The sequence below is a fragment of the Palaemon carinicauda genome, chromosome 43 (assembly GCF_036898095.1).
Source record: "Palaemon carinicauda isolate YSFRI2023 chromosome 43, ASM3689809v2, whole genome shotgun sequence".
NCBI classification, from domain to species: domain Eukaryota; kingdom Metazoa; phylum Arthropoda; class Malacostraca; order Decapoda; family Palaemonidae; genus Palaemon; species Palaemon carinicauda.
In genome coordinates, this window is record NC_090767.1 from 10,094,430 (window position 1) to 10,117,074 (window position 22,645).

Here is a 22,645-nt window from a genome sequence, read left to right on the forward strand (position 1 = left end):
AATTTCCCATCAGTCACAAACTTGTTTACAGTACTTTAGACAATAAAAAAAAAATATGACCTAAAGGTATACAGTACTGAGAAGTCCAGAGGAAATTGACATTTGATTTAACATATAGATAATGAAAATTGAACAAAAATTTGCAGCAAATTTCTAAGGGAAAGGGCCTTCCTCAGTTACATTTGATAGTTGATTTTTATTCAATTTCCTCATTTAAAAAAAAAAAACAATACAAATATAAATTAATCCATATAATTTCAGCAAATTATCTTTAGTAATAGGAATCCATTAACACTGTCTATTCTTATTCACCAAATAGTTTTAGGAAACGTAATGAATCATTACACGTTTAATAAAAATAGAAAATTGAAAACTGAACTTTATAATTTGAATGTCAAAAAAGCTCATACTGTAAATGTTGATCTGGACCTAATTCTCAAGTTAAATTTAAGGAACTTGGAATTTAATAGAAAAAAATAGCAACATGTATTTTTCTAACAGAAAGATGTATACTGTATAATTTAAAATTAAACTAAAATTAGCTTCATATGGACTGACTAAAAATTAAGAGCGAATAAAATAATTGCTTAAATACTGGGGAAAAGTTAATGGCTTTAACAACTAAATTCATGTCTTCCAGAAATAAACACAGATAAACTTGAAATAATCCGGTAATATTGTCGTAAAAATAAAAAGAAAATAAATTCTTCTAATACTAACTTTTTTTTTTATCTTAACATTGTTGTAAAAATCAAAAACCAAAAAAAATTACTTTTAACTTCAGCTATTGAACCTATTGGATGTAAATGGTGTGACCACTGTAACACACAACCCCTTAAAATCTCAATAACTTTGGTAGAATGACCATTTCAAGATATTTATAGTATTGTAATGATATTCGAACACTACAGAAAAATTTCATAGATTGGCTACTCCAGTTGAGACTATCCTGTGCTTCTTTTAAAATGGAAAATAAATAAAAACAATCTATTATAATGCGTCAGAAACTGGATTTTTTTCTGTAGTAAATCGCAGATTATTCGTTGTTGATCTTCATCTTGATGTCATGAAGGATGTCTCATGTCTCATGATACATGATGGACAGTTTCATTTTCTGCTTTGAGCTGGTGAGGCTACAAATGATTTACTTCTTCTGATGAGTCTGGTCTGAAAAATAAATAAAAGATGTAAAATTTTACATATATATCAATCTTATTCAAATATTTTACTGTACACTTCAATATCAATATCACTTTCAATAAAAGATTCTGCATGACAAACTAAAACAAATATAAAATATTCTAATGTAATAAATATCAAAATGAAAATAATTATGGCTAAAAAGTATGTCTTGTGAATTACAAAAGTATTACCTCCTAAATATAACAAGGAAATCCTTCACTACAATAATCGAATGACTAGCCTCGGGTAATACACTGATTCGCAGTAGCTCCCCTGATTGATACATTTCCTTCAAGAGATACTAAATAAAACAATTCCTTGAATCAAATATTCTACCTTACATCAGAGGATATCTTGTCAAACACACACTACTCATGACATTTATATAAACAAAATGGGTATGTTTAAACACTATTCTGAGCATAAATAGAATTTATTGAAAGACAACTTCTGGAGAATACTGTTTATTATAATAGAGTATAGTGCTGCGCAAAATGACAAATTTGGAAATTTGTATTTTTCCTGACCATACAAACCTGGAGCTTTTTAAAACAGAGATAATTATGCGATAGCTAAAACTATAGTCCATTTCTTTTAGCGAGTCATATTTGCACCGACTCGCAACGGTGCCCTTTTAGCTCGGAAAAGTTTCCTGGTCGCTGATTGGTTAGAATTATCTTGTCCAACCAATCAGCGATCAGGAAACTTTTCTGAGCTAAAAGGGAACCACTACGAGTCGGTGCAAATATGACTCGCTAAAAGAAATGGACTATAGGCGTTAAGCTTTTTGCGAGGTATAACTACCCTCTGCTATTTGACGGAGGGGAGAGCAGGAGTAGACCAACCAACCTGCTCACACCTACACTAGCAACTGAACATCACTTTGTAATTGTGGCAGGACTTCTGGGGGAAGATGAAGGCAGGAACAGTATTTGTAAAGAGCTCCAAAGTTTGTATAGTTAGGAAAAATGTAAATTATTTCCATTTTCATTTGTTCTGGCACTATATACAATCCCTTATGTTCTTTACAGTGGAGACTCAATACATTGTGAGTGGAAGTCCAAAACCCAAATGGCTGGTCACTGACCCGGGGTGCTACTCTGTGCTTCACGCAATCCATATAAAGACACCCTGACACCTCGTTAGCTCTTTGAGTGTTATCAGCCAGGGCCATTCGGGCTAGGTGTAAGAATTTAGTAATATGACTTGAACAGATAATTGTGAAATTGGAGTTAAACAACACTTAACCTAGACATTGCCTGACTCTACCTCGCTTGGAGATCGAGGACAACGAATATATGTACATATATCAGGTTTCCAGGGGAAGGGGGGAACCTGATGTATGTACATATATTCATTGTCCTCGATCTCCAAGCAAGGTAGAGTCAGGCAATGTCTAGGTTAAGTGGTGGTGAATTTAAGGGGAACCTGATATGATGATCTGCCTTGACTAGACTCACTTACTGTAAACGCAGCCTAAGGGTCAATATCATGATCTCCGTGTCAATTGGAAGGGAAGAAGTGGTAGATCCTTCAAGAAAGTAATACCTTCACTGATGGGAGGGGGTCATGGGTTGGGATCCTGTACGACATGCTTGCTCTTAGATGCCTCTTCATCAAGTCCTGACCAGGGAAGCTCTGAAGGATAGTATTGACCCTTGAAGGACACCAAAGTGCCAGTCAATAGGGGTCTTCCCTCCCTTCACAGGGTTCCTTTATGCCTCACCCAAGTTTTTTATCCCCCTGATTAGAGTTAAGGTCTAAACAAAGGTTGATTCCATCTCTAGGTTCAATGCCTTTGCTGGAGCAGAACCTTGGTCGGGGGTTATGTGATCTGTGGTCTCTCGCTGACTGATTATTTTTTTATTAAGGAGACTGGACATGTGTTTTTGCCATTTTTTACTAGTTGGTTGCCTGGCTCCAGTGCGAGCCTTGGGCTACCTAATCCCTGACTCGATACCATGGTCTGGAGAATGAATAAGGGAGAAGGTGACCATTAAGGAATCACAGCGTGGAGAACAATGACGTTCTTGCAGCAACTGTCAATCTTGTGAAGATCTTCCCCTTGAGATATTCTCCTCTGAGGGTCTTGCCTTGATCAAAGTGTGCATGTACCTTTGGGTACGTGATGGTGAGTGCCTGCATGTTGGTCAGTCACGAACAGGTGAGCGAAGGAGCTGGATTGTAGGGGTATCCCATAACTGGAGACTAACCCCGGGTGTGAGTGTGCGAGTGTGTGCAGGCCGATGTACTTTCTCGTACCAAAAAGTAATCAGGTGAGCAATCATGAGTAGAAAGAAACTAGACAAGCGTGGGGAATTGCGCATGTCCAAACCAGGGAGTGCTCGGTCTCCTCAGAGTGCACTGTTAGAGATAAGGACAAGGCACAGGAGAAAGTATTTCAACAAAAGCTGTGCATACCAAGGAGATGATGCCTTCGTCAGGGTGCGAGCAAACAGGTTCATCTAATGAACATCTGATGTGCAATGGGGAGCGTGTAGCAAGGGATGAGAGCAAGTGCGTAGGAGCAGGCACAGGCAATGGGTGCATGTGATTAGGGGTGTGTGGGCGATTGGCACTGCAGAAAAAGCGAGCGCATGAATAGGTAAACATAACTGGAAAGCGTATGTACCGTATATACTAGTGTAATGTTCGATTTTTTTAAGGCCTATTTTTCAGTTAAAAAAGTAAGGGTTGAACATTACACGAGATATATATTTGAAAAAGTAAAAATTTCTGGCCCACCGGTAGGTAAACATAAGCTAGGCGTACAGGAACATTACCCTAGGCTATGCTACCTACCGGTAGGTAATCGTAGGCTATGCTTACACATATATAAGGCTACCTACCGGTAGGTAAACATAGGCTAGGCCTTTATATACAGTACTAACCATGTTCATTTAACACCGCGCATATTATTAGCATGGATCATATTTCCTAAACCATCATAAATAGTTTTTTTCCGCTACGAGTTATGACTTTACCATAACGCAGCAGGTATGAAGCTAGCAAACAGTCGGGTTGCGTATGTTATAACGTGATATGGTTAATGAAAAAAAAAAAATAATTTTTAAATAAGTAAATAATATGATATCCTATACAGTATGTTATAATTATTGTAATTAACACTAGCATTAAAATTACTGAAAGATTAGCGAAAGAAAAAGTTGCTAACAACGCAACCAATACTCGATGTTTACATTTTCTCAGCTGTGCTCGTATGGTTAAAAGTTGGAATTATTCCTCGAATTTATCATTTATGCCATTATTATATACGGTAAAAATTGTTTCATTATTTTCATTATACATTTATATATTAATGTAAATCATTTCATGTGTGTCGGTGGTTATCGCACCTCAACCTAGGTTAACCTACTGATAAACCAGACATAGAATTATAGGTGTAATTTTTATAACGGTTGTATAAGACGACCCCCGATTTTTAATGGTTACATTTTGGAATATAGGGTCGTCTTATACACGGAAATATACGGTAATTGATATTAATAATAAACCCCCCAAAAATTTCTTAATTGAATCCACATTTTTTTCCTCCAAGTTTGAACGCTAGTTTCGTTAACTCCAAACATTTTTGCGGCTTGAACGTTATGTCTTTTCAGCGGCTGCAATAACTTAAGCTTGAATTTTGCAGTAAATTTTTCATATTTCTTGGTAGACATCTTGATGGGTTATGAGCAAATTCTTATTCATATATACTGTGATGAAAAAAAAGGATCAGCATAACGGGTAATTATAATAACCTCTAGCCTACTGCCAAAATCAAGACTCGAACATTACATGAGGTATATGATGAATTCATGATTTTGAAGGCAAAATAGGGGGTCGAACATTACACAAAGTCGAACATTACACGATTATATACGGTAAGTGAAATGGGAGAATGTATATAGATGGCTGCTCACTGTCCAGGGTGTGCAGGCAAGCAAAGAGAAGGATGAGAATGTGAGGTTTCACACAGTGCTCCAAAGAATCTGATGGCCCTCCTTTGACTTGCAATCAAGCGTCTATCATTTCACCTCTGCAAGGTGTGCAGGGATCAGCAAAAAAAGAGTGGAGTGTAAGGCTGATTAAATTAGACCAGTCAGAGAAGGCATTCAAGGTTGTTGCTTTTCCTTTCTTGAAATGGTAGTCAGTGTTTCCATGGTCTGAGTCACTGGGAATACAAACAAGGAAATGCAGGTCTAAATTAGGAATTTCCTCTAACCTACATGGCAGGTGAGGAAGATACCGGACTGTAATTACCCAGAACTTGCAACAATTTAGGCTGAGAGGATGCCCTACAAGCCCATGGAAGGCTGGTGTCTCCTTATGGTCATTTTCTAAGCATAGTTGTCAACATAGATTTGAGGCTCATAACCAGGCGAAGTGCGGGGAATAGCTGCCTCTTCTGGGCAACCAGTTACTACTGTTTCTCTCATAGCTTTCCCATGAGGGAGATCAGAATTACCAAATTACCATCTTACTTGTCACCACCCCTAGAAGGGTCAAATGTTCAGGCACCGGAAGAAGAGAGAATGCACGGGGATTTCCTCCCCTTCGAGGATGATCCCAAAGGGGAAAGGTTTTGTTTTGGCTCCTTTTTCTTCTTGCTATACATCACTCAATATGCTGATGGACAATCCTTATATTCACTGCAAGGGGAAGACTGCAAACAGTCATGCCCCATGGCTCCAGCTCATGAAGGCGACATCGAGCTTACGAGTGTACAACCCGGCAGCTTTAGTCAAAGTGGCTTCTTGGTGTACTGGAGAGGGGACAGGGCCTCCCCATCACACGGCAGTAACTACTGTACTAACACCTCATTATACATCTTAACAGCCTAGCTTAGGCTAGTTCAAAACACTCTCCTATTAACCCTTTTACTCCCAGGCTATTTGGAACTTTCCAACCCTTAACCCCCAGGGGTTACTTTTTCTTCAAGCTCATTTTGCAGTATGTATTTTTCAAATTGCTCTAACAGCCTTAATTTTCGTCATAAAGAGGTCAAGTTGGTCTCATTCTCTTGGAAAATGCCTGAAGTTTCTCAAAAAATTATCAAAAATATGCAAAAAAAATTGAAAATCGCAGTTTTTTGCAAGGACGTACTGGTACATCTATGGGGGTAAAGGGATGTGTTTTGTGAAACGTACCAGTACGTCCTTTTGGGGGTAAAAGGGTTAAAGGATGATTATTTGTGTAGGAACACACATTGGACATCCAACACTATCTTGATCTATTAGCAATCAAATCCCACCTTAATTCATTAGTAATCCAACACTACTTTAGTCTTATAACAAGAGCACTTTAAACCTCAACGTCCTTCATTCATGGAAATCTACAATCAGCCCAACTAACAATTGTCAATGCAGTGCAGAATGAAGAAAATCCTACAGTAATTTACTAACAAGAAAGTTCTGCCATAACTAATTATGAATATAATTATAATTTCAATTAAATCTTACTCAATCCCTAAACTTGACTGTCCTAATCCACTGACAATCTATAATTATCATAATCCACAACAGTTTATAAAATTTTAATTTACTTGAAAATTTAATTTGATCTCCATCTACAAAGAAGCCAACATTTTATTATAATTCCATTCAAACCTAACAAACGATGCTCTTTATTAATCTTACCTTTAACATTCCCAATAATGCATTTAGCTTGTTTTTGTCCATTCTATGCTTCCACAGAAGAGCAGCAAAATTAGAAACCTTCAATTTTCAGTCTCCCATTGCTCAAGATGCACCTGCAATAGAAAAAAACTTGTAAAAACATTTTTAAAAAATCTCCCATTTTGTATAATCACAACAGAATTAAAAATGATGCTCTTTTATAATTATCTAAATAGACTTTTCAAAAAGCAATGTTAACTGATAATTATGGATTGATATGCTCGAATGGGAATGCAGTAGCTGTAAAAAAACCCACTACTGTTATCTAGTGATTTTAGGCAGTTTTCAAGGAACGAAATTTAAGACCAAGACCTGTTTACGGATGGATTGATTTGACTAAGCCTCATCTGAAACTAACTAACTAACTAACTAAATATATATATATATATATATATATATATATATATATATACATATATATATATATATATATATATATATACATATATATATATATATATATATATATATATATATATATTAACCCTTTTACCCACAGGCTATTTGGAAATTTCTAACCCTTAACCCCCAGGGGTTATTTTTTTTCAAGCACATTTTGCAGTATATTTTTTTTTTTAAATTGCTCTAACAGCCTTAATTTTAGTCATAGAGAGGTCAGGTTGGTCTCATTCTCTTGGAAAATTGTCTGAAGTTTCTCAAAATATCAAAAATATGCAAAAAAAAAATTTAAATAAGTTTTTTGCAAGGACGTACCGGTACGTCCATGGGGGTGAAGGGATGAGTTTTGTGAAACGTACCAGTACGTCCTTTGGGGGTAAAAGGGTTAATAGTTTCAGCGTTTCATTTCAAACTATAAAAATGGAGAATTCATTTTAAAATAAATTTTTAAACATAATTACCTGGTAGTTACATATATACAGCTTAATCCTGCCAATTCGTCGCGTGCACGGCAGAAATTCAAATTTCGCGACAACCACCGCCAGGTGAGCAGGTGGTCATACCTGTGCGCCCTCTAACTAGGTAACTGGAACCATTCCTAACATTCCTCAGAAATTCCATGCCCCTGTTTTCTGATGGGAGGAGGGAGGGACCTTTTATAAATGTAACTACCAGGTAAGTATATTTAAAAATTTATTTTAAAATAAAAATACCATTTTTAAACATGTAACTTCCCTCGTAGTTACATATATATAGCTGATTGACATCATTGGTGGCGAGTTAAAAACCTCAACCCTGTCAGGAATTCGTATAATTATTAATAGCTACAAATTAGCTGTACCAATAATCTGGTTCTTAGCTGATAAGGAAGCTGGCTTCATAGTTATCCTTCCTCATTGCCTGCATTCCTTAAGAGACTTGGCGATCCACCCAGGGGGCTGTAAAAGTCTCTGTGGGGCTGCCACAAGGTCCACGACCTTAACGCGGCTAGACCTCCACCCTTGCTATCCTGGCATACCTGATAAGGAAGCTGGCTTCATAGGTTTTTATGCCTCATTTGCTTGCGTTCCTCGAGACACTCAGCGATCCACCAAGGGGGCTGTTAAAGTCTCTGTGGGGCTGCCACAAGGTCCTCGACCTTAACGTGGCTAGACCTCCACCCTGCTATCCTGGCATAGCCATGGACAATGATTCTGACTACCTACTCAAAAATAAACTAAAAGCACAAACCATAAAAACTAACTTGACTTGCGTTCCAGACTGTGGAAGGCTGCAACAACCTTCACAGACAACCTGTGATACCAAGTTCAAGAAAAAGGCAAGGGTATATAATAAAAGGTTATAAGATAGAGGCAGTAGTACCTTCTCCAACTACGACGCCGGAGGCAACATACGGACCCAGGGAGCAACAATCTTCATGTTGGGTCTGTACCTCTTTAAGGTAGCAATCTGCGAAGATTGATTTACTTCGCCAGAATATCGCCTCCAAAATCGACTTTGACTTATTGTGTCTATACGCCATAGAAGTCGCCACAGCTCTAACCTCATGTGGTTTGACCTTAAGGATTGGAAAGCTTCTCTCCTCACAGTTCTGGTGAGCTTCCCTTATCAAATCCTTAATAAAAAATGCAAGAGCATTCTTTGATAAATGTAAAGAGGGCTTTTAAACCGAGCACCAGAGGTTATCTGCTTGTCCTCTCAGGTTTTGGTCGCCTGAAGATAAAATTCTAGAGCTCTCACTGGACAAAGGCCTTTCTTCTTTTCCCATCCTACTAAGTGAGATAACCCTGGAATGGTAAAGGATCTGGGACAAGGTCGCGGAGGATTCTCGTTCTTGGCGAGACAACCTAGCTGAAGGGAGCAAATTGCATTGTCTCCATTGAAGCCCACCTTCTTGCTGATGGCTTGCAACTCTCCTACTTTCTTGGCTGTCGCTAACATAACCAGGAATAGTCTTTTTAGTAATATCCTTCCAAGAAGCCTTGTCGAGAGGTTCAAACCTGCTCGAGGTCAAATATGCCAGGACTACATCCAGGTTCCAAGAGGGGGTTGGGTTGTCCTTACTTTTTGCGGTCTCAAAAGATCTAATGAGGTCCGAGAGATCCTTGTTTCCTGACACGTCAATATGTCTGTGACGGAAGACGGAGGCTAGCATGCTGCGGTATCCCTTGATGGTCGATACAGCCAATCTTTTCTTTCGTTCAATAATGTAGCAGAAAATCTGCTATTTGGGTTAGAGAAGTACTGGAAGAGGAAAGGTTGCTAATCTTGAACCATCCTCCTAGCTCTTGCAGCTTCCCTCGAAAAGCCCTTCGCTTTTGCCAGCTTTTCGATAGTCGAAAGGCAGTTAGATTGAGAGCGGGGAGATTTTGATGGTGCCTCTCTATGTGTGGCTGTCTGAGTAGATTGTTCTGACTTGGCAACGCTCTGGGGGTATCTACCAGCCACTCCATCACTTCTGCACTACAAGGTCTCAAGGACCAAAACGGAGCTATCAGGGTCATGCGGGCGTTGTTCGACTCCCTGAACTTTTTCAAGACTCTGTCCAGGATCTTGAACGGTGGAAAAGCGTACACGTCTAGTCCTTCCCACTCCACGCGAAAGGCGTCCACTGCCACTGCTTCCTGGACTGGGACTGGAGAGCAATAAACTGTTAACCTCTTTGTCTTCTGTGTAGCGAAGAGCTCTATTGAGGGTTCTCCCCACAGCATCAAAAGGCTGGTGCACACCTCGTGACGTAGGATCCACTCTGTTGTGAGCACTTGTCTTTCTCTGCTGAGAAGATCCCCCCTGACATTCTTCTCCCCCTCTATGAAGCGTGTATCAGGGTTATATTCCTCGCTTTCGCCCACAGTAGGAGATCTTTCGCTGCCTCGTAAAGGGAATCTGAGCGAGTCCCTCCCTGTTTCCTGATGTAGGCCAACGCTGTGGTGTTGTCTGCGTTGACCTGAACTAACTTGCCCTGGACTTCCTCCTGGAAGTGCATCTGTGCTAGATGAATGGCCATTAGCTCCTTGATGTTTATATGCCATTCCTTCTGAAAACTCTTTCTACAGACCCGAGATCTCGCCCTTCCCCAGTGATGCACCCCACCCCATGTCTGATGCATCAGAATACAACACTAGGTCGGGGTTCTTCTGTTGAAGTTCGAGGCCTTCTGGGAGTTTGTTGGTATCGTTCCACCAACTCAACTGATTCCTGATGCCCAGAGGAATCGGAATCCACGTCTCTAGGCCTTGGTCTCTTGTCCAATAGTTAGATAGATGGAATTGTAGAGGCCGTAAATGAAGTCTTCCCAGGGATACGAATTGCTTGATTGAGGAGAGGGTAACCAGCAGACTCATCCATTCTCTCACCGAGCAGGTCCATCTGTCTAGGAAGTGCTCCACCTTTCTAAGGCATTCTAGAATGCGTTTCAGGGCTGGAAAGGCCCAAAAAACCACTGATTGAATCCTCATCCCCAGGTAGATGATGTTTTGTGAGGGTGTCAGTTGCGATTTGGCCAGATTTACAACCAGACCTAGCTGTTGCGTCAAAGACATTGTAACTTGAAGATACTCCAGACACTTTTCTTGCAACTTGGCTTTGATTAGCCAATTGTCCAGGTACATTGATATCCATACCCCTTTCAGATGTAGCCAGCGAGCCACGTTGGAGACCACTCGAGTGAAAATGTAGGGAGCCGTGCTAGTCCCAAAACAAAGTGCTTCGAACTGATAAGTAGTTTCTTGGTAAACGACTCAGAAGTTTTCTGTAGTTTGGGTGGATTGGAACGTAAAAATCTGCGTCCTGCCAATCTATCGACACCATCCAGTCTCCTTGTCTGGTGCCTGCTAGGACTGACACAGATGACTTGACTGCTTACAAACTTGTTCAGAGGACTTACGTCCAGAACAGGTCTCCAACCCCCCGAGTTCTTGGAACTAGAAAAAGTCTGTTATAAAATCCCACTGACGAGAGGACTTCTACCACTTCTATTGCTGCTTTTGACAGCATCTGGTTTACCTGCTCTTGAAGAGCTGCTGCCAGTAGTGGGATACCTGTGTCTGGAGATTGAGTTCACTTTTTGGGTTTCGGTTGCTGCTTGGGGCTACGAGGTTGCCCTCCAGCAGCCATTCTCTGTCCTCTTCTAGAAAGGTTCTCCCACGAAAGGGCTGACACGTGGGAGGAGCTTCCTTCTCCTTCCTGGCTAAAAATTTAGCCGGAAGAACTTTCCTCGCAGTCCTTGTAATCAGATTTTGCGTTGCTTGTGCGCAAGAGCTACCGATAAGTCCTTCACTAGCTCTGAAGGGAAGAGGTATTTGGTCAAGGGAGCATACAAGAGCTCTGCTCTCTGAGCGAGAGTCAATCCTGACGACAGGAAAGAAACAGCATAGCTCTTTCTTAATAATACCTGCTGTGAAAAAAAAGGGCTGTGAGTTCGACCGACCTGTCCCTCACGGCTTTATCGAGACAGGCAATAAGGTGCATCTGCGTCTCGTTCTTCTTGTCTGTGACGTCTATGAGGACTCCTAGAGTCCAGTCCATCAAGCTGAAGACCTCGATTGTTCTGAAGATGTCCTTCAGCAAGTGATACATCTCCGACGTAGACCACATCACCTAGCCTTAGTCATGGCTGATCTACGCGAGGCGTCAACGAGTCTGGAGAAGTCTCCTTTGGAGGAGGCAGGAACTTTCAAACTGAGAACCTCCCCAGTCTCGTACCACACACAGGATCTAGAAGCCAATCTCGTAAGGGGAAGGAAAAGGTTGTCCTTCCTTGTTCATTTCTCGAGAATCCAATCGTTCAGAGTCGAAAAAGCCCTCTAGACCGATCTGGATAACACTGTTTTCTTGAAAGAGGAAGGTTTCTGGGGTCAACCCTTCAAAAAAAAAAAAAAAAACTGCGAAGGCAGGCTCCGAGGTACAACCTGCTGAAAGTCCTCCGGATATAAGTCCGCCAGAACTGCCAATAATCTTTTAAGATCTGCTGCATGAAGAGTTTCCTGCGTTTCCTCCTCTGAGATCTCTTCTAAAGGGTTAGCGATCTCCGATGTGAACAAGTGGGAGAAACACGCCTCGTCTTGCCTGCTTGTGTCCCGCCTGCTGCGAAGGAGCATCATGCATGCGTCCACCCTGCTACGAGGAAGCGTCATGCTTGCGTGCATCCTGCGAGATAGCATCATGCCTGCGTCAAGCATGCTGCGAGGGAGCGTCATGCATGCGTCCAGCATGCTCCAAGGAAGCATCATGCTTGCATGCGACCTACATGCAGCTGCTGTGGGGAAGCGTCCTGCTCGCGTGCGTCCAGCATGCTGCGAGGGAGCGTCAAGTACAGTATGCGTCCAGTATGCTGCGGGGAAGTGTCCTGCTTGCGTCCAGCATGCTGTGAGGGAGCGTCAAGATCCTTGCCGCCTCCCGTAACGCGTCCACGAGCGTTGCAGCTTGCCGTGATTCCGCGTCTTGTAGGGTGTTCGCGTCTCGCTCAGATCTTATTCTCTTCCTAGGTCTGTTGACGTCCTTAGGTTCCTTCTTGCGAGCTTCCTCTGTTTGTGACTTGTAAACGTCAAACAGGGACGTAAAGGACCGTTGAAGCTCTGACAGGCATGCTGCTTGCAGTGCGTCCTGCATGCGTCCAGCCTGCTCTATGACGTTCACAATCTTGACGCTCGGAACTATGACGTTCGCGATCTCGACGCTCGGAACTATGATGTTTGCGATCTCGACGCTCGGTTCCATAGCGTGCAACTCTCTTCTTGTCTAGCAGGAAGGGAAAAACGTAAGACGGCAGCCACGTCTGTGAGCTGCGTCATACGACGGCGAAGATAACACTTTTACCTCGCCTTTCCCATGGCGAGGGCGAGCGTCCTTAGAAGCGTCAACAGGTACGCTCGAGGGGACAACTGCTCGGGGGCTAACGCCTCTCGCCTCCCTTTGCCTGTCAACATTCCTTCTCCCAGGGGTTGGGGAGCATGGAAGAGGTCCAGGGCTAGGAGAACGACAGGTTCGAGCAGCCGTATCCTCCACTGCACTGATTTAAGCACTGAACACTAGCACTTTTAACTATTTCACATCAGACCTGCCCGTTGCGAGAGATTATACTCTTTCGCCAAGGGCTAGAATGAAAATTTAATAGGCTAAATGATTAATATTAGTATTCTCAATATCGAAAAATTAAATTACGATACAAAGTATTGTGAACCTGTAACGGTCATCAAAAGTACTATGTAGCGTAAATTGACTGTACGCTAGTGAAATCTCTATAATAAATCGATGATTAACTAAAGAAAGTATACTAATAGGACAAATATTTACTTAAAAATAAAATATTTCCCTACATTATAAAAATTAAAATACTTATGTTTAGTAAGTTAGTATTTTCTTTACATTTCTTGTGAGAAAAAGAAAAGAATTTACATATTTGCAAGTCATACTATGTAGTTTATGTCGCATGATTTGTGACGTCATAGCGATGGTGGAATGAATTCCTTCAAGGCATTCTGCTAGGAGTTTACGTCACATGATTTGTGACATCATAGTGTTGGCGGAATGATTTCCTTCCACCATCTTGTCTTTAAGAGTTGTTCGTTAGTTTTAAACTAGGGGGAAAAATTCCTTGATCCTATCCCTTTAAAGCTTACGAATATAGCGATCATATTCCAAAATAAAAATACACACATGCCCTCTGCATTTCTACATACTGTGTAGGGGATCAAGAGCAGCTTTTGGAAGCCAGTCTTGCAGCCCTTCACACAAAATCTAACAACAGAGGTAGCCATCTAGAAAATCAAGTTAAAATAAACTGTCCAAGTTGACCAAAAAATAAAAAACTATCCTATTCGTGTGAAAAAGAAAGGAAAATCTAATATCAGCGAAAGCCATAAAAAAAAAACAAAAAACAAAGGAATGGGTACTTCACCAATTTGTAGTTAAAAACCCAAACAAAGTAGAGCGAATTTCCGACGTGTTGCTAGAACGACGGCAGGGAATTTCCGAGGACTAATGGGAATAGTTCCAGGTACCTGGTTAGAGGGGGCACAGGTATGATCACTTGGCCATCTGTCGGCGATTGCCGCGAATTTTGAATTTCTGCCGTGCAAGCAACGTATCGGCGGGATTAAGCTATATATATATGTAACTACCAGGGAAGTTACATATTTAAAAATAAAATCTAAATACCAAAGACATTAAAATCTTTGACTGACTAAAGGTTACATGGTGGAACTCAAACCGAGCCCTATACGCACAGCTATATTAACCCTTTTACCCCCGGGGTATTTGGAAATTTCCAACCCTTAACACCCAAGGGGTTATTTTTTTCCCAGCACATTTTGCAGTATATTTTTTTTTTAATTGTTCTAACAGCCTTAATTTTTGTCATAGAGAGGTCAGGTTGAGCTCATTCTCTTGGAAAATGCCTAAATTTTTTCAAAAAATTATCAAAAATATGAAAAAAATTTTTATAGCATTTTTTTGCAAGGACGTACCGGTACGTCCATGGGGGTAAAGGGATGGCTTTTGTGAAACATACCAGTACGTCCTTTGGGGGTAAAAGGGTTAAGTAGCATCCCTATATATTGATACTGCAGTGTTGGAGAAAGGATAATGCGAGAAACCAGATCATCAAGGCAAACACAAGCCTCTTCTTCGACTGACCTTTCGAGAGGTCGACTTCCTCCATGAATATGTTGTCAGGAAGTCCGTCCACGTCTTCTTCGGCGACACAGGGGGCCAGCTCTGAGGTCAGGCCAGGATCCCCCTAGAACAACATGGGAAAAATTTAATGGATGTTTTAGGTGTTCGACAATAAAAACCTTATGTTAAAATCTATACTTGAACATTCAATATAAGTATCTAGACAAAATAAACTATTTTACAATTATGTAATTTAAGAGACTTGAGTGATGAGTAAACAAGTTTGGTAAGTTGAAGAGACAGTTTGATAATATCTGTAAGTGACATGTAGTGTATATGAGCCTAAGTTGATACTAGATTGATAATTGCACTTCTGAAGTTGAATAAGATTCACTTTAGAATAGCCATTCTATGACAAAAAAGAGAGAGAGAGAGAGAGAGAGAGAGAGAGAGAGAGAGAGAGAGAGAGAGAGAGAGAGAGACCCACCTTGGACGACAGGGAAGAAAAGGACGAGAGAGACTTCCGCCCGATCATGAACGTCAAGGAGAGGCTGAACTTCTCGGAGAGACTTAAGTACGAAGATTTCCGAGAGGAGGACCTCTTCCGCTCTCTCTCCACCTTCTCGCGCTGGGCGACCGAGCGGTAGTGCAGGTACTTGTAGTGGACATTATCCTAGTCGGCCCAGCCACCAGTCGCTGCAAGATACGGCGACCATGGCGTTAAAAATTCGGAGGAAAATTGTGTCTACAATCAGCTTAAATATGTACAAATGCCTGTCATTAGTAGTAATTGAATATTGCCACCTACTAGGAAGGAGCTTCTAACAGCATAAAAGTACTAACTGCTAGGAATTAACTATCATAAACTAACTGTATACTATACAGTACTGTAAGAAGGTCATAAACTTACAAATCCAACTGAAATCATAAACCTTCAATACTGTATAAGAATTTCATAACGAAATACTGCAATAAAACTATACTATATAAATAAGATGACATTTGCAACATGAAACTGGACTTTGTTGAATCTTGCAGATGAAAATCATAGGCATGTGAGGTACCTGTAGGTGAAGCCTTGAATTGAATATAAAACTTAGATCTTAAGCCAAGCACTGGGGCATCAAAGGCCCTTTTCAGCGCTGTGTAATGCAAATGAATCAACCCTACCTGTACTCTTACATTTGGTATCATTCTAACTTCTAAAATCAATCGCACAACTTTCATACAATAATATATGAATGCAAAATAAAGAGGGTTTAAAACTATTAAAAAAATTTAATAAAATTATCTAATCTAAATTTTCCCCCAATATATCTCCTAAAAGTTTGTCCTGTAGAAAATGGGTCCTCTGAAGATTGAAAACAGGACAATCAACTAAAATATGTTTGATATCTACTGTCACTTGACAGGTGAGTTAGGTGAACCTTACACTACAGCAAAATTGAACAGAATTTGAATGACAAAAGCTCCCTAGAACCTACAAAGTTTGCAAGTTGCGGACTTTCCATTAAGAAATATGACAAATTCGTAGATAATTTGTATTTTCCTAACTATACAAACCTTAACTATTTATATGGGGTAATTACTTCGGCGTAGCTGAATGATGAGCCATTAGAATTTTAACGAGGGTTTACTACCCCACCGCTAGTTAGCGGGGGGGGGGGGGGGGTGTAGGGAAGGGTAGCTTACTACCCCCCCCCCTCACACACACACCAGTGAATGCTTCACTTTGCTTAGAGGTAGGACTTATCCCGGGGACAGGGCAGGCGGGCAAATACAGTGATACCTCTGGATAAGAAAGTTTCTGCTTACGAAAAATTCAGGGTACGAAAAGCGATACGAAGATTTTTATGCCCCAGTATACGAAAAGCTTACGCGATCCCAACTCGCCGCTGAGAGTAACTTTAAAAAGCGCGCGCCGCCAGACTTTGAACTTAGGTAAACTCACTCACAGCCTCCCGCTCACCCATCGGTTATCTCCCTACACGGATGCTAGCTGACGCCATAAGATCCTGCTTTCCTATTGGTCGGCAACTATCCCACCTTCCTTACGCACGGGCGTTCATCTCTCTCTCTCTTTTCGTTCCGACTGCGGTATCGTTAACATTGACTTCGTGTGCTTTTGCTTGTTTGACGTAGTGTTAAATACATTCGTACGGCACGTGTTATCGTTATTAAACATTCTTTACTGTGCACTGTACTGTATTAGTGTTTACTACATAGTATATAACGTACGTAGTGTATTATTGAGCTTAATACTGTAGCCATGGGTCCCAAGAATGTTGCCGAAGGAAAGAAGACGACGACGATGCTCTCGATGGAGACGAAACTCCAAATCGTGAAAAAATACGAGTCTGGCATGCGTTTAAGTTTGATCGACAAGGAGTATGGCCGGAATCCGTCTACGATAGGCAGCATCCTGAAGCAGAAGGCGGCCATCAAAGCAGTGACCCCTTCTGAGGGCGTCACTATTTTATCCAACAAGAGAACCCACGTGCATGACGAGATGGAGAGGCTGCTTCTTGTGTGGATCAAAGACAAAGAGATCTCAGGAGACACCATCACTGAGACTACAATTTGCCAGAAGGCCTCCGTCATTTTCGGTGATCTCGTGCGTTCTCAGGCCGAAGAAGGGGCAGGAGAAGGAACATCCCAGCAGGAACCCCCAGAGTTCAAGGCTTCTCGGGGGTGGTTCGATAAATTCAAGAGAAGGACTGGTATTCATTCAGTGGTACGGCATGGGGAGGCAGCCAGCTCGGACACGAAGGCCGCCGAAGACTTTGTTAAAACGTTTGAAGAGTTGACTCTGCAGGAAGGCTACAGTTCGCAGCGAGTTTTCAATTGCGACGAAACTGGGCTTTTCTGGAAGAAAATGCCTCGTCGGACGTTCATCACGGCGGAGGAGAAGAGGCTACCCAGACATAAGCCTATGAAGGACAGGCTTACCCTTGCTTTTTGCACACACGACAGTGGGGACTCCAAGATAAAGCCCCTGCTGGTGTACCATTCTAAAAATCCCCGAGCCTTCAAAGCCCACAAAGTCATCAAGGAGAACCTTCCCGTGATGTGGAGGGCGAATGCTAAAGCCTGGGTAACGAGGCAACTTTTCATTGATTGGGTGAATGTCTGCTTCGGTCCGACTGTCCGCAAATATTTGGAAGAAAAGCGCCTCCCTATGAAATGTCTGCTGGTGTTGGACAATGCTCCAGCTCACCCTCCTGGCCCCGAGGAATATCTTCTGGCCGAGTATTCCTTCATAAAGGTCCTGTATCTACCGCCTAACACCACCCCTCTCCTCCAGCCCATGGACCAGCAAGTTATTTCTAATTTCAAAAAATTGTACACGAAGCATCTCTTCCAGAGATGTTTCCAAGTCACCGAAAGTACAAACCTCACTCTGCGTGAATTCTGGAAAGATCATTTTAATATCGTGATATGCCTCAAACTCATCGATCTCGCTTAGCAGGAAGTTTCGAGGCATACCCTGAACTCATCTTGGAGAAAGCTGTGGCCTGATGTTGTCTCTGCACGAGACTTCGAGGGGTTCGGGAAGCCTGGAGGCGAAGCAGAGATCGTTGACGATCCTGAACCCATTCAGCAGTCTGAGGTGGGTGACATCGTACATCTTGGTACGTCCATGGGGCTGGAAGTTAGCGCCGAGGATATAGATGAACTTATTGAGGAGCACCACGAGGAGTTGACGACGGACGACCTGAAGGAGTTGGAGACGATGCAAATGAGTGTTGTTCAAGAGCAGTTCTCTAGCGGTGATGAGGAGGATGTTACACCTTTGAAAACGGCAGACATCAAGGAAATTCTTGCATGTTTCCATAAAATGGCAGACTACGTTGAAAAGGAACATACAGAAAAAGTTTATACCAACCGTGCGCTTCAACACTGCAATGACGTTTGCCTAACGCTTTTTAGAAATGTGTTGTAAAGTAGACAGAAACAAGCTTCCATGGATAGTTTCTTATTAAAGACGCCAGCAGTATTAGTAGGCCAAGACGAAGGTGAAAGTGAAGAAAAGAAACAGAAAAGAGGAAGTGATGAAGAATTAGAAGGTGAAAGTAAAGAAAAGAAACAGAAAAAAGAAAGTGATGAAGAAGTAGAAGAAATTTAGAAAATGTGAAACACGTAAAGTTATAAAAAAGCAAAAAAAAAATCAAATTTTAAGTTTTATGTTACTGTTAAGTGTTAAAGTAATTTTTTCTTTCATTTTATAGTTTTCCATACGTAATGTTGAGTGTTAATTATTTCTGCCATTTTTTTATTTTGTAAAGTTTAAGTGTTAATGTGTTAAGTGTGTAAATTACTGTACGTATTCAGTCACTTATGTTTTCTGCCTTATGCCATCCTCCTCTGCCGCGACTTCGCTATCGAACATCGTCTCAATCAAAAGGTAAGTTTCAACTTTTTTGTTAATTAACTGTAACTTTTTTTTTCAGGGTATCAACCCTTAATTTCAGTGTACAGGTAACAGTACACCTTCACTGATCCAAATGCTTTACAGTACATACTGTACCGTAACTTTTATACAGTAGTAAAGAAAACGGACCGTTTTCTTAGGGCTTGGAGGAGATAACTAGGCTAAAACTACATTATTGAATAATCTCATGGTGGTTTCTGGAATGGATTAGGCTGTTTTTAATGGTTGGGTTAATTATTGAATGATAGAAATGGCTGCATTGCATGTTTATTACTACAGTTTAGCGTGTTTATGAAAGAAAAGGTGTCTTTTCGTAAGGCCTGGAACGGATTAGGCTATTTACATGTAAAACGCGACTCAGGATACGAAAAAATCAGCATACGAAACCGTATCCTGAACGGATTACTTTCGTATCCTGAGGTATCACTGTATGTGTAAATAGCTAAGGTTTGTAAAGTTAGGAAAAATACAAATTATCTATGAATTTGTCATTTGTTCCGTAACTGAAATACAAACCACGCTATTTACATGGGGTGACTCAACCCTTAAGAAGTGAGGCAAGTCCCTGCCATACTGGCTTTGGCTTGCCTGGGGATTCCATATTCGAGTGTGTAAGTACTCAAGAAATAAGGAGTCCCTGCTCCTCGCTAGCATGCTGTGAAACTCCTGCGGCCTATATAAGCTGTGTGTGAAGGTGAGGAAGTGACTCGTCCTAGGAAGTTGACCTGGAATTCTTCAGATGGTAATCTAGGCTAGGACTCTCCCAATACCACCTTGCCAGGGTATGGGGACATGACAGTATTACACTTAATACTAGGAACACAAGGAAGCATGGTTTACCTGCAGTGGTTCGAGGTCAGCTATGAAGAGAACCCAGGATGCTGCTTTCTCCAAGGGAGGAGAGGATGAAGAAAAGAATAAGGGCCAGACAGATCTTTTCATTCACGCAGACTAAAACTGGGTAACAATGCCCTCAACCTTCTGCTACTTGTCCATAAAGGAGACTGAGGTTAGACCAGCTGTTGTGCAGCCACCACAGGGCCAATAGAGAACGTATCGAGCCTCCTGTAGTGGGCCGTGAAGGTGGTCTGACGCTTCCACACCCCAGCTTGTAGGACCTGCGTCACTGAATAATTTTACCCTTGAAGGCCAGGGATGTAGCTATGCCTCCGACATCATGCGCTCTAGGGTGACGTGACGGAGAAGGGTCAGGATTTAAGGCCAGATGTATTACCTTGCGAATCCAGGCCGAGACAGTATTCCTGGTGACCCTCCTCTTCATTTTCCAAGTGCTCACAAACAAGGCTTGCACCTGGGGACGAACTGCAGCTGTTCTTTTAAGATACAACCTCAGACTCCTCACTGGGCACAGTAGGAGATGGTCTGGGTCATCTGTTACAGAACGAAGACTTGAAACCTGGAAAGAGTCGAACCTAGGGTCTGGCACTCGCGGATTCTGAGTCTTGGCAACAAACTCAGGGACGCATCTGAACGTTACCTCCTCCCATCCCCTTGAATTGGCGATGACGTACGAGAGACCATGCAGTTCACCGACTCACTTGGCAGAGGCCAATGCTAGCAGGAAAAGTCTTCCAGGTAAGGTGGCAATCTGAAGCCATGCAGTTTACCGACTCACTTGGCAGAGGCCAATGCTAGCAGGAAAACAGTCTTCCAGGTAAGGTGGCGATCTGAAGCCTGGCGTAATGGTTCGTAGGGAGGTCTCTTTAGAGACCTGAGAACTCGAACCACGTTCCATGGAGGAGGTCTCGCTTCCGACTGAGGGCAGGTAAGTTCATAACTTCGTATGAGAAGGGAAAGTTCCAGCGAGGAAGAAATGTCCATTCCTCTAAGCCTGAAGTCTACACTTAAGGCTGAGCGATAGCCTTTCACTGCCGAGACTGAAAGGCGCATTTCCTCCCGCAAATACACGAGGAACTCCGCTATTGCTGGAATAGTGGCATCGAGTGGAGAGATACCCCTTCCACCACACCAACCACAGAAGACTCGCCACTTCGCCTGGTAGACCCCTGCGGATGACTTGCGCAGGTGACCAGACATCCTGTTCGCAACTTGTTGCAAAAATCCTCTCTCAGAGAGGAGATGCTGGATAGTCTACAGGCATGAAGTCGAAGCGAAGCTACGGCTTTGTGGAAGATGTTGGCGTGTGGTTGTTTGAGTAGCTCGTGACGTGGAGGGAGTTCTCTCGGAACCTCCGTGAGGAGTTGCAGACGATCCGGGAACCATTCTGCGTGATGCCATAGCAGAGCTATCAGGGTCATTGATAGATTGACCGATATTCTGGTCTTGTTGAGCACCCTCCTCATCAGACAGAACGGGGGAAAGGCGTACAAATCGATGTTGTCCTACCATTGCTGGAAGGGATCCTGCCAGAGAGCCTTGGGGTCCGGGACTGGGGAGCAGTACAGCGGGAGCTTGAAGTTCAGTGCTGTAGCGAACAGATCCACCGTCTTTGTTGGCTACTCGAGGATCCAAAGGTGAAAGTAAAGAAAAGAAACAGAAAAAAGAAAGTGATGAAGAAGTAGAAGAAATTTAGAAAATGTGAAACACGTAAAGTTATAAAAAAGCAAAAAAAAAATCAAATTTTAAGTTTTATGTTACTGTTAAGTGTTAAAGTAATTTTTTCTTTCATTTTATAGTTTTCCATACGTAATGTTGAGTGTTAATTATTTCTGCCATTTTTTTATTTTGTAAAGTTTAAGTGTTAATGTGTTAAGTGTGTAAATTACTGTACGTATTCAGTCACTTATGTTTTCTGCCTTATGCCATCCTCCTCTGCCGCGACTTCGCTATCGAACATCGTCTCAATCAAAAGGTAAGTTTCAACTTTTTTGTTAATTAACTGTAACTTTTTTTTTCAGGGTATCAACCCTTAATTTCAGTGTACAGGTAACAGTACACCTTCACTGATCCAAATGCTTTACAGTACATACTGTACCGTAACTTTTATACAGTAGTAAAGAAAACGGACCGTTTTCTTAGGGCTTGGAGGAGATAACTAGGCTAAAACTACATTATTGAATAATCTCATGGTGGTTTCTGGAATGGATTAGGCTGTTTTTAATGGTTGGGTTAATTATTGAATGATAGAAATGGCTGCATTGCATGTTTATTACTACAGTTTAGCGTGTTTATGAAAGAAAAGGTGTCTTTTCGTAAGGCCTGGAACGGATTAGGCTATTTACATGTAAAACGCGACTCAGGATACGAAAAAATCAGCATACGAAACCGTATCCTGAACGGATTACTTTCGTATCCTGAGGTATCACTGTATGTGTAAATAGCTAAGGTTTGTAAAGTTAGGAAAAATACAAATTATCTA

General features: G+C 41.7%; 1 long non-coding RNA gene across 1 annotated transcript in view; it reads right to left on the bottom strand.

Moving 5' to 3' along the window:
* Window positions 1-665: 665 nt before the first annotated feature.
* LOC137634016 (uncharacterized) overlaps window positions 666-22,645 on the bottom strand; it is a 40,389-nt gene continuing 18,409 nt past the window's right edge. The window contains exons 4-7 of the long non-coding RNA XR_011042421.1: window positions 15,361-15,569; window positions 14,895-14,997; window positions 6,822-6,934; window positions 666-1,167 (exon numbers count right to left, since the gene is read on the bottom strand). This is a non-coding gene — a long non-coding RNA (uncharacterized lncRNA). The remainder of the gene's footprint in view (window positions 1,168-6,821; window positions 6,935-14,894; window positions 14,998-15,360; window positions 15,570-22,645) is intronic.